The sequence below is a fragment of the Mus pahari genome, chromosome 10 (assembly GCF_900095145.1).
Source record: "Mus pahari chromosome 10, PAHARI_EIJ_v1.1, whole genome shotgun sequence".
NCBI classification, from domain to species: domain Eukaryota; kingdom Metazoa; phylum Chordata; class Mammalia; order Rodentia; family Muridae; genus Mus; species Mus pahari.
Genome location: NC_034599.1, coordinates 80,282,313 through 80,296,279, shown reverse-complemented (window position 1 = coordinate 80,296,279; position 13,967 = coordinate 80,282,313).

Below are 13,967 nucleotides of genomic sequence, written 5' to 3'. Positions count from 1 at the left end.
GAAGCCTTCAACATTTAACAACAGAATTTTTCATTTTTCATATGCACAGAAGTACAGAATGCTGGAATTTTGACAACAATTAAAATGGACATCTGTTCTTGGGCTTTTTAAATATAATTAGGAATAATACTGCTACCACAACTCTCTGAGGAATATGACGAATGTGTCTAAGGACAGTTTTCTTGGGTGCAGGAGAACTAGAGATGTGAATCGTGGGATAATAGGTACCATTGGAAGGGCCATTTGGCTCCTTAGTGAACATTCCATGTGAGATCAGTTCTGAGCAGGGACACTGAGGGTATTTCAGTAGGTGGAATTACAACAGACAGGAAAGCAGAGGCCATAGCAGAAGACACAGGCAATGTGAAGTTGGAGCAATGCCTTGTTGGAGCATAGAGGGAAGTCCTTTTGGCCTGCCCTTGAGAGACAGTGCTTCAGTGGACAGCTTAGCAATCACCCAAGAGCTCTCTCTTCTTTTCTTCTTTTTCCTTTAAGCAAAGAAATTATATCAGGATTGCAATTAAAAAAATAATATAGCCTTAGGGTGCTCAGTGGATTGGAACAGGGAATGAGTTTGGATAGGTTTGGAATTGTGCAGAAAGAGTGGAGTTAGGTTGAAGTGTGGCTGTTCCAGGGCCAGGGGAAGAAACGTGGTAGACTGTAGAAAATGGCATCACAGTGCCCCAAGACATTGAAGTAGAACTAGAGGGATGGTGAGATGATTCAATCTGTAAAGTACTTGCCTTGCAAGCATAAGTACCTGAGTCCCCCACCCTACCCCATCCCCTACATGATGAAGAAAGTTGGACTTGCTATCTATCACTGGGGAGGCAGAGACATCTGGAACCATGGGAAGTACTGGCCAGTCAACATAGTTTTCTTGCTGAGTTCCTTGTTTCTAAAAGAGGTGATGGTACATGAGAGATGACACCAGATGTTGTCCTCCAGCCTCCAAATATGCCCACATGTTGGTAAACATATGGACACACAGAAACATTGTGCATAATTAGCCACAAGAATTGGAATCAGGGTCACAGAGAGATAGTTGCATACCATGTCCACAGAATCTAATCTACAAGAGACAAAGGAGAGAAGTGTCCATGAATAGATGAACAAAACACGATCAGTGCATCTGTTGGAATACCTTTTCAGCATTAATATAGAAGAAAATTCTGGTACATGTCTTACAGATAAATCTTGAGTATATTGTGCTAAGCAGCACAAACCTGCTCCATCGACACAATGAATAGCTTACAGCAGCCAAATTCTAGAAGGTTGGTTGCCAGGGGAGACAAAGTGAGGGCTGACCTGGAAAGGTCAAGAGGTCCAGTTTAGCAACATGAAGAGTTCTGGATGTTGGCTGCACAGACATGCACTTGAATATAACAGTATTACAGTGTACAGTTAACAAGAGTTTAAGTGGTAACTTTATAACTATTTCATCAGAGAGAGAAAGAGAGACAGGGAGAGAGAAATGCATGCAGGATGAAGGGAGGCTGTCTGCCAGGCTCCAACAGTAAGGAGACAAGGTTGAACACTCACTCTGGCACTGGATTTTGTACCATAGGCTAATGTCTGTTCTCACAATGGGGTAAGTTAGTTAGCAAATGGACCTAGTTTGCCTAGCTAAGGCCAAAATTCTACAACTGAAAGACCTGCTGGGTGTGACCTCCAGGTATATATATATATATATACTAAGACCCTTATATTGTGATTTATGGTATAGCCCAAAGGACAAGATCCTGTCTGATTATATGACAAGCTATTCATCATGGATTATTTCCTTCCATTTTGCTTAAAGAAACACGCCCTGACACTGGACTTACCATTAGCTTTTAGTTTGCCAGATTCCCACTGTAAATATTAAACTAGTGGAACTCTGTGTTTCTCCTTCCGAATGTTCCATCCTCGGATCATGACTCTTGGTGCAAGTCTAGTCTCAGAGTACTCTTCTGTGTTCCTGCTTTTCTCTTGCCATCATGTTGACCTTGAATGTCCAGGCCATTGAAGACATGGAGACCATGATGGGTTATGGACAGGGTAGTTTTTTTTTGTTTTTTTTTTTTTGTTTTTTGTTTTTTTTTTAGATATGATTTATGCAGAGGGAAAGGCTGTTCTTCTATTCTACCCACTGTTTTCCCTATCCCAGATTTCAAAGTGTTTGGAACAACATGAAGGCAGGGGGATAAGGTTTCCTGCTTTCACTGTCTTCAGTGTCTAAAGCTGGTATGGGTTCTTTAATTCTAATATCTACACCCCATCTGTCTTAGTTTCTCTTCCTGTTGCTAGGGTAATTACATCCTGACAAAAGCACTTTAGGGGAGAAAGGGTTTATTTAGGCTCATAATTCAAGGGCACAGAGGTCCAAGGCTGGGAAGACCTGGAGGTCAGAGTATGAGGTGAGTCTTCAGACAGGAAGGAGAGAACAACAATGCTCACATGCAGCTAGAATTTCCACTTTATGCAATACAGGACTCAAGCCTAGAGAACGGTGCTACCCAGTCAAGACAATCTCTCACATGCATGCCCAGAGGCTGGCCGAATCTAAAGAATCTGTCGCAGGTGTGCCTGGAGGCTTGGCTCCTAAGGGATTCCATACCTGTCCAGTTCACAAGCAACACCGGCCATCACCCCATTCTTTAGCCCACACAAATATTTCGATACCACAGTCATACCAGAGCCATTGAAATTACTCTTCCAGCTTCAGAAGATTGTTGAAATACTGACTGAGTCCAGTTGCCATCTCAAAGATGCACACAGAAACCTGAGCTGTGGTACCACTATTCCTGCATTTTGTTCTGGGTAAGGATGGGCTAACTGGATACTACTTGGCCATAATTAACATATCTCATCTTGCCTATGAATGCCGAGCTGTTTTATATAACTGAAATGTTGTTTATGTACCCACTGGCTGTTTGTTCTTAATAAAAAATCATTGTATTCCATAGAAAGTTCAGCAAAATGAGTCACAAATAACATTTTAGACACAAAGATATAAAATATGACTTTACTTTGCAGATATAAACATCTTGCTAATGGAATTTATAAAGGCTTCAAATGGGTAATTAAATTTTGAAAAAATAAAATCAGCCCTAACATTATAAAACATATAAACGTCTTTGGTACAAGAAAACGTAATGAGCTATTTTTCTTTCTGCTTTGGTCTCAGGCTGTAGCTTTTGGCCGCTGTTTGATGTCTCTCTAGATCGCCCATTCTCTCTGACCAAACGCCCCCATGTCAGAGGCTTTACTGAAAACTTCTTATTCATTATGCTGTTTAATTCTCAACTTTTTATATCAGAAAACTGAGACTAAATGAAGACACTCAATAAAGACAATCTCTCAGAGGTATGCCCACAGACTGGCCTATTCTAAATCATTTGTTTCAAGTGTGCCTGGGTTAAACTCCTGCCCTTATGTCTGCCACCTTGGACACAATGGAACACCAAAATGAAGGTAAGTTACAAAACCTTTTCATTTCAAACTTTTGCAGCATTTACTAAAACTTCAACTTCTTTTCTGTCACTGGCATGGGGTCTCTCTACCCTCCTTACATGCTTTGGAATAATCTTTTTTTTCTGGGCAGTCCGAGAGAAGCCAGTCATCATCTTCTATCTAGAGTACTTCTTGACTGACTCATATGCACACATGGAGAATACATTCAGTTCTGAGAGAGAAAGGGTCAAGTTGTATCTAATTTTCAGTACATATCTTTTCTTCTCCCTCTTCTCATTCTTTTCTAGGTTTTGTCTTATAAAAGACACAGAATTTGTTTTTGTCTTTATTTTTAATTTTTTCCCCTAAAGAAACACTATAATTTACTTCAGTACAGTTCTTGTATTGGTTGACCCCCTATAAGGACAGGAACTCGGCACAAGACAGCCTTAATCATGGATAGGTTATCTGAGGCTCAGGTAATAGGCGATGGCTGCCATGTGATTTATCATCATGTTAATTAGGCTTCGACTCCATCAGTCTGCCAAGGAAAGTTAGACTCCAGGAGCAGAGGACACACACTTGATCTTAGAATGAGAAGGGTAGATGAATCATTTCCATTATAAATTGATCTTGACAGGCAATGTCAGAAGCTGAGGACCAATAAGTCAGTGTCACTTACTAAACCCTAACCTGGCCACTATATAATTACTCCTAGGCTGTTCCTCTTGAGTGCACCACTGTCTTCTTATTTGACAAGGTATTAATTACTGGGCCTAGGATGTTCAGTGAGTCTGATTTCACTCAATCACTCAAACTCACGTCACTCTCTATGCATGTTACAATTAGGCATGGTAAGTAAGGCTGGTAGGAAAAACTGGATGAACTAGATCTCCACAACTCCCCCAGGCAAACCTAAAGAAAAAAATATTCATACACACATATGTTAATATGTATATACATGAATATATATAATATAAATTCTAATGGTAGAAGGTGTTTCATACCATTCTGTATTTTTATTTTAATTGTCACTGTTTTTATTGTCACCATTAGAAAAGTACCACCTAGTTAAAATCTGTGATTTGATTCTTTTTGCTACATTTTTGGATTATCTAGAGTACAGCTGATAAACTAGGTAGGATGAAGAAAAGACTCATATAGATATTTCCCAATTAAAGAAAATTATATATTTTTGGATGGTCAAATAAGGGATACATTTTATAGATCTGAAGATTTATCTTAAACCACTCAACCTATCTGTGGGTCTCACCTTTGCCTCGGGCAGAGTTACTCTCACCCCCTGACCTCGCTTATGCCTGTGGTCCACCTCTCATGGTATTACAATTCTTCTTGTATTTTTCTCTTTCTTCATTTTAAGCAAAAGTTCAGATCATTTGGCCTACTTATCCCAAGAGTGGTTTTTATTTCTGGGCCAAAAGCCAAAGTTTCTGACAAGAAACATACCTTATGGGTTTTTAGAAACCTAAATCCACTGAAAAGATATCCAAGATACGTCAGCGGTCAGCAGAGTAGATCGGACTGTGCCTTTGAGCAGCTTCAAGGGGAGGATGGGGAAAGTTTGTCGAATCCAGAGGGTGAGTGGTATGACTCTTAGAAAGAGCATGGATTTGCTTTTCTACTCCCAAGCAGCTCTGAGTCAGAGGTATGATTCAAAGGACAGGACCAGAGGAGTCTTACTGTGGAGTGCTCCACCTCACTAAAGATGCTCATTCGTCACACGGGCACACATGCAAGGCAGTGCTGGATCTGAAGTGAGCACACAGACTGGACATACTGGAGTCAGCCATGGCAGACCAAACTGATGGCTTCCAAGGCTGCCTGAGATATCTGGGGTCTTCGGCTGACTCCACAGGCTTACCCACCCATGATTTAAGAGGTCCCTTTCTGTTAGACAGCTTCACCAGTACCTTCACACTGAGCCTGGCCACTGTTAATAGAACATGCAGTTTGCTTTCCTACAAAGAACTTGACAAAGCAGTCACAAGAACTCGACTCTCTTCTTTAAAATGTTGACACTGAGGAGCTGGAGAGGTGACTCAGCAGATAAAAGCTCTTCTTGTTCTTGCTGAGGATTCATATTCAATTCCCAGCACCCACATGGTGGCTCCCACTGTCCCTGAATCCAGTTCCAGGGAATCCAACACCCTGTTTTTAACCTCTATGGATAGTAGACAGACATGTGGTATATAGACAAACATGTAAACAAAACACTCACACTCATAAAAAAGAGAAATATACATCTAAAAAGTAAAATAAAATCAAAGAGTTGACAGTGCATTTTCTTCCTAATTTTCTTTGCTGAATTATTCAAAAATAATAAAATTCTAGGTTTTCTGTGGACCTTAGCACTCCTTCTGTGATGTGGTAACTCTGGGTATGACAGTTCCTTCATTAACTGTCATTAGTATGCCCCTTTTGCCTGTCTTAAGTATGTTCCTTATTTAGATGGGACAGAGAAACCTGGGGTCTGTGCTCAGAAGACAGGCAGATAACCTTGGGAAGGAAATATGGAAAAGAAATGGCTCTCAAGTTGGACTCCTCAGGACGAAATCAATATGAACAAGGAAAGACTTATGTCGGGGGTCTGAGGAAAGGGAGTGATGGTCACGGGCCTTCTGTCAAGATGCCTGCTGCCTTCTGAGGAGCTCTCTCTGCAGAACTGAAGGGAGCAATGTTACCTAGTCTTGCTAAGCTTTCTTCCAAGAAACAAAGGAACAACAGATATAGCACAACATAACAGAAACATTCAGTCAAGATGAGATCTCAAGGCAAGATGGATGGTCCACTTGGTACCAGTTGATAATGGAAACATTTACTCTTGTGGCATATCTGTGTAGCTGTGTGCCATTCGTCCAGTTCCTTTTGTTTTGAGTGTGTTACTCTACAGCACTTAAGTTGCTGCCTTTTCTAGATGCTAAGTGCCCAGAGCTTAGGTATTATGTCCATTTAATTAGCTTTGTAAAATGCCTGGCACCATCGGACTCACGAGAGCTTTTTGGATGTTCTTAAATAATGAGTCCATGTTTGAAAACCCAGGAAGGGATCCAGGTCTGAGTCGCTTAAAACAAAGGTCCCATTTCACATCATGGTTCTTAGCCTTCTTTTAGAATTGTTTTAATTGAGAGGGACATGGGTGCTTCTGGCGTGCACAGGGAGTGAGCGTTCATTACTGTGTGTGTACACTTGGGTTTCCCAAGTGCACATTTGAGGACCTGCATCGAATTAAGGCACCCATTTGGATCTCATACCTGGTGCAAGGGAAAGGTGGCTTGATTCTATTCTCTCTAAATATTCCTTTTCCAGGCCTTCCCATCTCAGGAGGTGTAGGGCAGATGTCTCCATGACATTTGATAAGAGACGTGACCCTGCTACCAGAGAATAGAACACGTGGGTAAAATGGCTTGCTTTCCACTTTTGCTTAGGCCTAAGACTAAAAACCTCAAACCAACCGAAACCCCAAAGGACTTCTTAACCGCAGGCCTGACTATACATTAGTAAACTTATGAGCATCAAGAACAGTGAAAGAAAATGCAAACTTCTCTCTTGGCGGTCAAAGCTTGGACACTCATTGTCCTAGAAATGCAAAGGATCCTATAGACAAAGGCAGCCGTGGCACAGAACTGAAGACACAATTGGACCAGAGAGAGGACAGGACTACCGTTGACTCTGACAATGGCTAGGGAAGGATTAAACTCTCACAATGGTGTGTGCCTGGGAGCTAATGAGGGCAGCATTGCAAGAATTAAATAGAAACCCAAACCATTGACCTGCCCATCCCTCTAGCCCTTAGCCGTTATGACGAGCTGTCATGCCCACAAATTCACTTTCATCATTGCTTTAAGTGTCTGGCTTCTAGATGCCACATACTTGAAGACACTCCTTGGCAGGTCTTGACTGGAAGGGACAGCTGGTTAAAGCTTCAAATACAGTTCAGCTACTTAATGAAAACTTTGGAGAGGGGCCCAGAGGAGACAGGATTAGGGCAATGAGGAACAAATCTTTAGGAGTTTTTGTCTCCTTTGATTAATTACCTTGTGTTTAAGTAGGAGGAAGAGGGCATAAAGGGTTTACAGGGATGGAAGTGCAGTGACTTCCACACATCACCATACTGGTCATACATCACCATAGTCTTGAGCATCTCAAAGATTCGGATGTTGCAGTACTGTGATTTCCCCCCACCCCCACCCCCACCCCCTGCTTCTGATCTTATCGGTTCCTATGTTTTCACCAATCAGCTTGAAGCTGACAGCTTTTGGCTCTATATCTCTGGCCTCTATCCCTCTTCTGACCGTCTCTCACAAATTTTAAATTAACCACTGGATGTTTCTACTTGGACACTAACATGCATTGTGTGTAAACCCACCTTACCACTTCCTAATCAAATAGTACTTGCTTTAACTTGTCCTTATTTTGGAGGACACCCCCCACTTTCTTCCTTTGGCACCAATAAGAAATTCTGGGGTCCTTGTCCTAGCGTTCCTAAAATTACTTGTTAGAAGCAGTAATTATTTTTTCTTTCTACGTCCTTTCCTTGAGTTTGGACATTAGCGACCTGTTTAGGACAGGCTGGGGTCATTTCACTCATCTCTACGATGTGCCTGTTTGTGGCATCAACTTTTCATGAAAACTGAGTTCTGTATTAGTGAATATGATCCTATCATCTGACTCACATGATCCTCCTAATTCTTACCAGGACAAGAGAACAGAAACCCAGACAACCACTTACCAAGGTCCCAGCTCTGCTGTCTGTGCTTGTTAGGTTCCTGGTTCCCAACCTCTAGATCACTTTGACCAGAGAAGTTTCTTTTCCAGTTACCATAATTTAGGCATTTCCCATGAATGCCCTTGATAGCTCCTCCCTCTCTCTAGAAGATGGTAGCAGATGTATTAGAAGCTGAATTTGTGGCTGTACCTTGAGTTTCATTGCCTATCCATCCTCTCCTCCACCTGTCTGGCAATTTTGTTTTATTTTTATTCACTTTACATCCTGAGAACAGCCCTCCTCTCTCCTTATTTTCCCCAGATCTACCCTTATAAATCCCTTTCCCTCCTGCCCCTCCCCTTCTTAGAGAAGAGGAACCCTTCTTTGAGTACTACCCATCCTGGGACATGTAGTCCTAGCAGGACTAGGCACATCCTCTCCCATTGAGGTGCAACCAGGTAGTCTAGGGAAATGGGAAAGGGACCCAATGGCAGGGAACAAAGACCGAGACAGCCCCCCCCCTCCACTTGTTAGCAGACCCACATGAAGACTAAGCTGTACATATGCTACAAATGTGTAGGGGGTCTAGGTCCAGTACCGGCATGCTCCTGGTAGGTGGCCCAGGCTCTATAATCCCCCATGGTACCAGGTTAGTTGACTCTGCAGGTCTTCTTGTGGTATGTTTGACCCCTCCAACTTACTCATTTCTAGCCTCCACTCTTCCACAAGACTCCGAGTACTCCTCCTGTTTGTCTGTGGGTCTCTGCACCTGCTTCCATCTGCTGCTGGATGAAGCCTCTTGGGAGACAGTTATGCTATGTTCCTATCTGCAAACATAGCAGAATATCATTAATAGTGCTAGAGGTTGACTGTCCCACATGGGATGGGTCTCAAATTTGGGCAGTCATTGGTTGGTTGTTCTCTCAGTCTCTGCTCTGTCTTTATCCCTGCATATCTTGTAGGCAAGACAAATTTTGGATTGAAGGTTTTGTTGGTGGATTGATGCCCCTCTCCCTCCTCTGGAAATCCTGCCTAGCTACAGGAGGTGGCCACTTCAGTCCCTATATCCCCCTATGATAGGAATCTCATCTAGGTTTACCCCCCCCCCCCATAGAATTCCTGTAACCTCTCCCATCCCAGGCCTCCAGCTAGTCACCAGAGATGTTCCCCAACTCTCCCCACCCAACTGATTTCTATTCTCATTCCCAGCCCTCTCTGGATGGAGAGAGGAAACTGGGTCAGGGAGGAGTTGAGGAAGGGAATGGGGATGGTGATCAGGTGTGTGGAGAAGGGGTGCAACTTTGTTTCTATTAAGTAGTTTTAGAAAAAAAAAATGAGTGTTGTTGTTAAATGACTTTTTCACCCCTGGGGACTCTCTCTTCCAAGTGTCTCTAACACATTGTATATTATCTATGGGAGGAATGTTTGAGGGAAGACCAAAGAAATGATTCCACCCCCAGTGCAGTGGGTTTGTTGGATTGCTTTCAGGAACATGAGTTAGGAGTTACTTATTATAACACAAATGGCTGAAGGGCAGACACATTACTGAAGGGCCCGTTTCAGCATGGGTGGCTCTTTATAGAAGCTGCATACATTAAGGTCTGCCCAGCTTTTAGGCACCTCTTCCAGAGCCTTTAGAATCTTTGGCAGGAGTGTAGAACTCTTGAGTTTTTAAACTTTCTTATTTTCTTGGGTTTTATAATCCTCAGAACAGAATGTTTCAGTTGAGAGGATAACTACATCCCTAGAGGATTGAGAATTCTCATGTACTTCTCTGTCAAGTATTGTATCCCCAACCATCCATATCCAGCAAGAAATGGTGCACTTGATGAACCTACACACCATTATCACTCAAAGTCCATAGTTGATATTAAAATTCACTCTTGATTGCAGGTGTTTTGTGGATTTTATGGATGATTACAGAATCGTGCAAAGTAGCTTCACTGAGCTAAAACTGCAATGCTCTGCTTAAAAAAAAATCTCTCCTTCCGTCTAAACTTTTTCACTGTTTCACCTCTTTAATACAGATGTTCTCTGTGGTGGTTTGAATATGCTTGGCCCAGGGAGTGGCATGATGAGGAGGTGTGGCTTTGTTGGAGGAAGTGTGCCCTTGTTGGAGGAAATGTGTCATTGTGAGGATGGGTAATGAGACCCTCCTCCTAACCATGTGGGAGTCAGACTTCTGTTTGCCTTCAGAGCAAGATGTAGAGTTCTCAGCTCCTACAATTTCATGTCTACCTGCCTGGACATCTTTCTTGGTGTTATTACAATGGACTGAACCTTTGAACCTTTGAAGTCAGCCCCAATTAAATGTTGTCCTTTATAAGAGTTGTCAAGGTCATGGTATCTCTTCACAGCAATGAAACCATAACTAAGACACTTTCTAACTTATACTAAAAGGCCATCCTGATAAACACACTGTAAATTGACAACCCATAAGTTGAAAATGGATTTAATATTGTCTAATCTATTTATATACACCTATTCTTAGTGTGCTCAGAACATTTAGACTTGCCAAAAGGTGGACATTACTGAGGAATATTGTGGTGCAAAGCACCAGACTGGGAAAAGATCATATAAAGGTCCTGTTGAATGCATATCCCTTTTGCACTGTGTTAAGGAAAAAAATAACAGCATGAGCAAAAGCATCACAAATCGAGGACTATATGCTGTTAGAATCATACGATTCCTTATCCTTTCCATTTGGCTCTATCCATGTAGCAGTGATATACCAGTTTCCTCCATGTTTCTCTATGGCTCGATAGCCCACTTTCTTTTTAGTATGCAATATTAATCTGTCATCTGAATCTACCATAATTTACTTATTCATTCACTGTTGAAGGGTATCTTGGTTGATTTAAGGATTGGGAAAAATGCAAATAGATCTGCTAAAAATAACTGTATGCAGGTATGGACATAAATTTACCCACAAACTGGGTAGCAAGGGAATTCAATTGTGAAGACTGAATTGCCAAACTTCTTTTAAAATGGCTACTCCATTTTGCGTCCCACTTATAATTAATTAGAGCTCCTCAGCACTTGGTGGTGTCTGTGTTTTAGATTTTGGATATCCCAACAGATGTGTGTGATATTATAGTGTTTTTTGAATTTGCAAGTTCCTCATCATGTTTGGTGTTGAACATTGTTATATGCTTGACTGTCACTGATCTTCTCTAATGAACTATCTGTTTAGATTTTTTTTTTTTTTTGCTGTTTTAAAATTTGGCTGCTTATTTTACTAATTTAAATTTTAAGAGCTTTTGGTGCATTTTGAATAACTGTCCTATCAGATGTCATTCATAACAAATTTCTCACAGACTATGACCTGCCATCTCATCCTTTTGACAAAGTCTTTTGCAGAGAAGAAAATTTAAGTTATATTTAAGTCCAGTTCATCATTTTTTAAAAATTTTTCATGAATTTTATCTTTGGTGTATTATCTAAACCACAAAGATGGATGTTGGCAGTGAGACGACTCAGGGGAAAAGATGCTTTCTAACAAAACTGACAACCTGAGATCTGACCTCCACATCTGCACTGCAGAGTATCCAAGACCCCCTAACCTAAGATACGAACACGAATAGATAAATAAGTAAACAAATAAATAGAACAAAAGCCAACATTAAATGCATGATTTTCTTCAATGTTATATTCTGGGAGCTTTATAGCTTTTTGTTTTTACTTAAGTTTATGGTCAACCTTGAATTAATACAAATGTCTAGGCTTAGTCATCTTTATTCTTGCATGTGATCACCTGGTGATTTCGGAACAACATGTTGAATAGATCTGTGTGAATTACTATTTGTTCATGGTTCATCTGCTTCTATTAGTGTGGGTCTACTTCCAGGCTCTTCCCACATATATGTGTTTTACCAATAAACACGCTGTCAGGACCACTCTGCATTGTAGCTGGTTTTGAAGCTGAATGATGCCAGTCTTTGATAGATTTCTGATCTTCTCTTTAATGTTGTGTAGGCATTTCTGGAATAGTTTGCACATCCATATAATCTTTAGAATTAATTTGTCAGTAACTGTAGTAGTTATTTTTGCATTATTATAAAGAAATAATGGACTCAATTAACTTATGAAAAAGAAAATATTTTATCATATAATTTTGGAGATTCATGACCAGGAGGTATTCTACTGATTTGGTCATCTAGCAAGAGCACCATGGGGGCAAGGAAGAGCAGCATAAAATAGGGGAGGAGCACATGATGGACAAACTGCTCCATCTTGTACCAGGAAGCAGAGAGACCCTTGGAAATTGGATTCACACCACCATGTTTAAGGACATTGTTGTGTTGATTTTCTGTTCATTTGTTTTGTTTTGTTTGTTTGTTTATCAGCTTGATGCAATATAGAGTTTTTAGGAAGAGAATCCCCAAATGAAAAAAATGCCTCCACTAGATTGCTTGAAGGCAAATCTGTAGCCATTTTCTTAATTGATGATTTATGCAGGTGGGCCCAGCTCACTGAAGGCACTGCCCCACCCCCTGCGCATGTGGTCTAGGAGGTATAAAAAAAGATGGCTGAAAACATAAGCCTGAGAAGTAAGCCAGTAAGCAACATGCCTCCGTGGCTTCTGCTGCTTCAGTTCCTGCCTCCAGGTTCCTGTCTTGCATTCATGCCCTGGATTCCCTTCCTGATGGACTGTGATTCTCATGTGTAGCCCAAATAAGACCCTGCCTCCCCAGTTTGCTTTTGGCCATGGTGTGTATAACAGTAATAGGAAGCAAACTAAGACAGATATATACCCAGTGACCAAGAGTCTACACCTTTGAAATCTTACCACCTCCCATTAGTTTTAACCTGGAGAACAGGCCTTTGACACATTGTTTTGTTTGTTTGGTTGGTTTTTTTTAAAGAAAATTCACCCAAACAATATTAACAACTGTGATGTAACATGCTGCGATTTGAGTTGGGACTACATTAAATCTGTAATTCAAGTAATAAAGAATTGACATCTCAAGATCATTGAGTCTTCCTATCCATGAATATGGGATATTTCTCCATTTAGTTCTTTTTCAATTCTTTTCTTCTGAGGTTTGTGATTCTCATTATATAGAAACTATATAGATTTGTTACTTTATGCCTAAATGTTTGTTTTTGGAGATGATAGTGTAAATGGTATTATATTTTTAATGTCAAATTACTTTTTTATAATTGTTGGTATACTGGATAGCAATTGACTTTAGTATATTAACCTTGTGTTGTACAATCTTGTTTTAATTGATTATGAATTCCAATGTAAATATTAATCATATTATTAACTATTTCAATTATTAATTCCAAGATTATATTACATAGTCTTTCAGATCTTCTCCATTGATTATCATGCTATCTGTAAACAGTTTATTAAGTACAGGAAGATTTATTGTGTCTCACAATTTTGGTTGATCTTTGTAGACAAATCATGGTAATAGAAGAGGATGTGCTTGCCTGTAGCATCAGGAACATGCAGGGACCACATCTCACGGAGGAAGCAGAGAGCTTGACAGAACCCCGGGTGGGTAAAACATTAAAGGCCTTCCCAGGCTCATTTTCTCTCTGTCTCTCTGTCTTGCTCTGACTCTGTCTGTCTGTCTGTCTGTCTCTCTCTCTCTCTCTCTCTCTTATTCACCTTTTTTTATTATTATCATTATTATTATTTATTATTATTATTATTATTTTCTTTATTTACATTTCAAATGCTATCCTGGAAGTTCCCTATTCCCCCCCCCCCCGCCCCTGCTCCCCTACCCACCCACTCCCATTACTTGGCCCAGGCCTTCCCTTGTGCTGGGTCATATAAAGTTTACAAGACCAA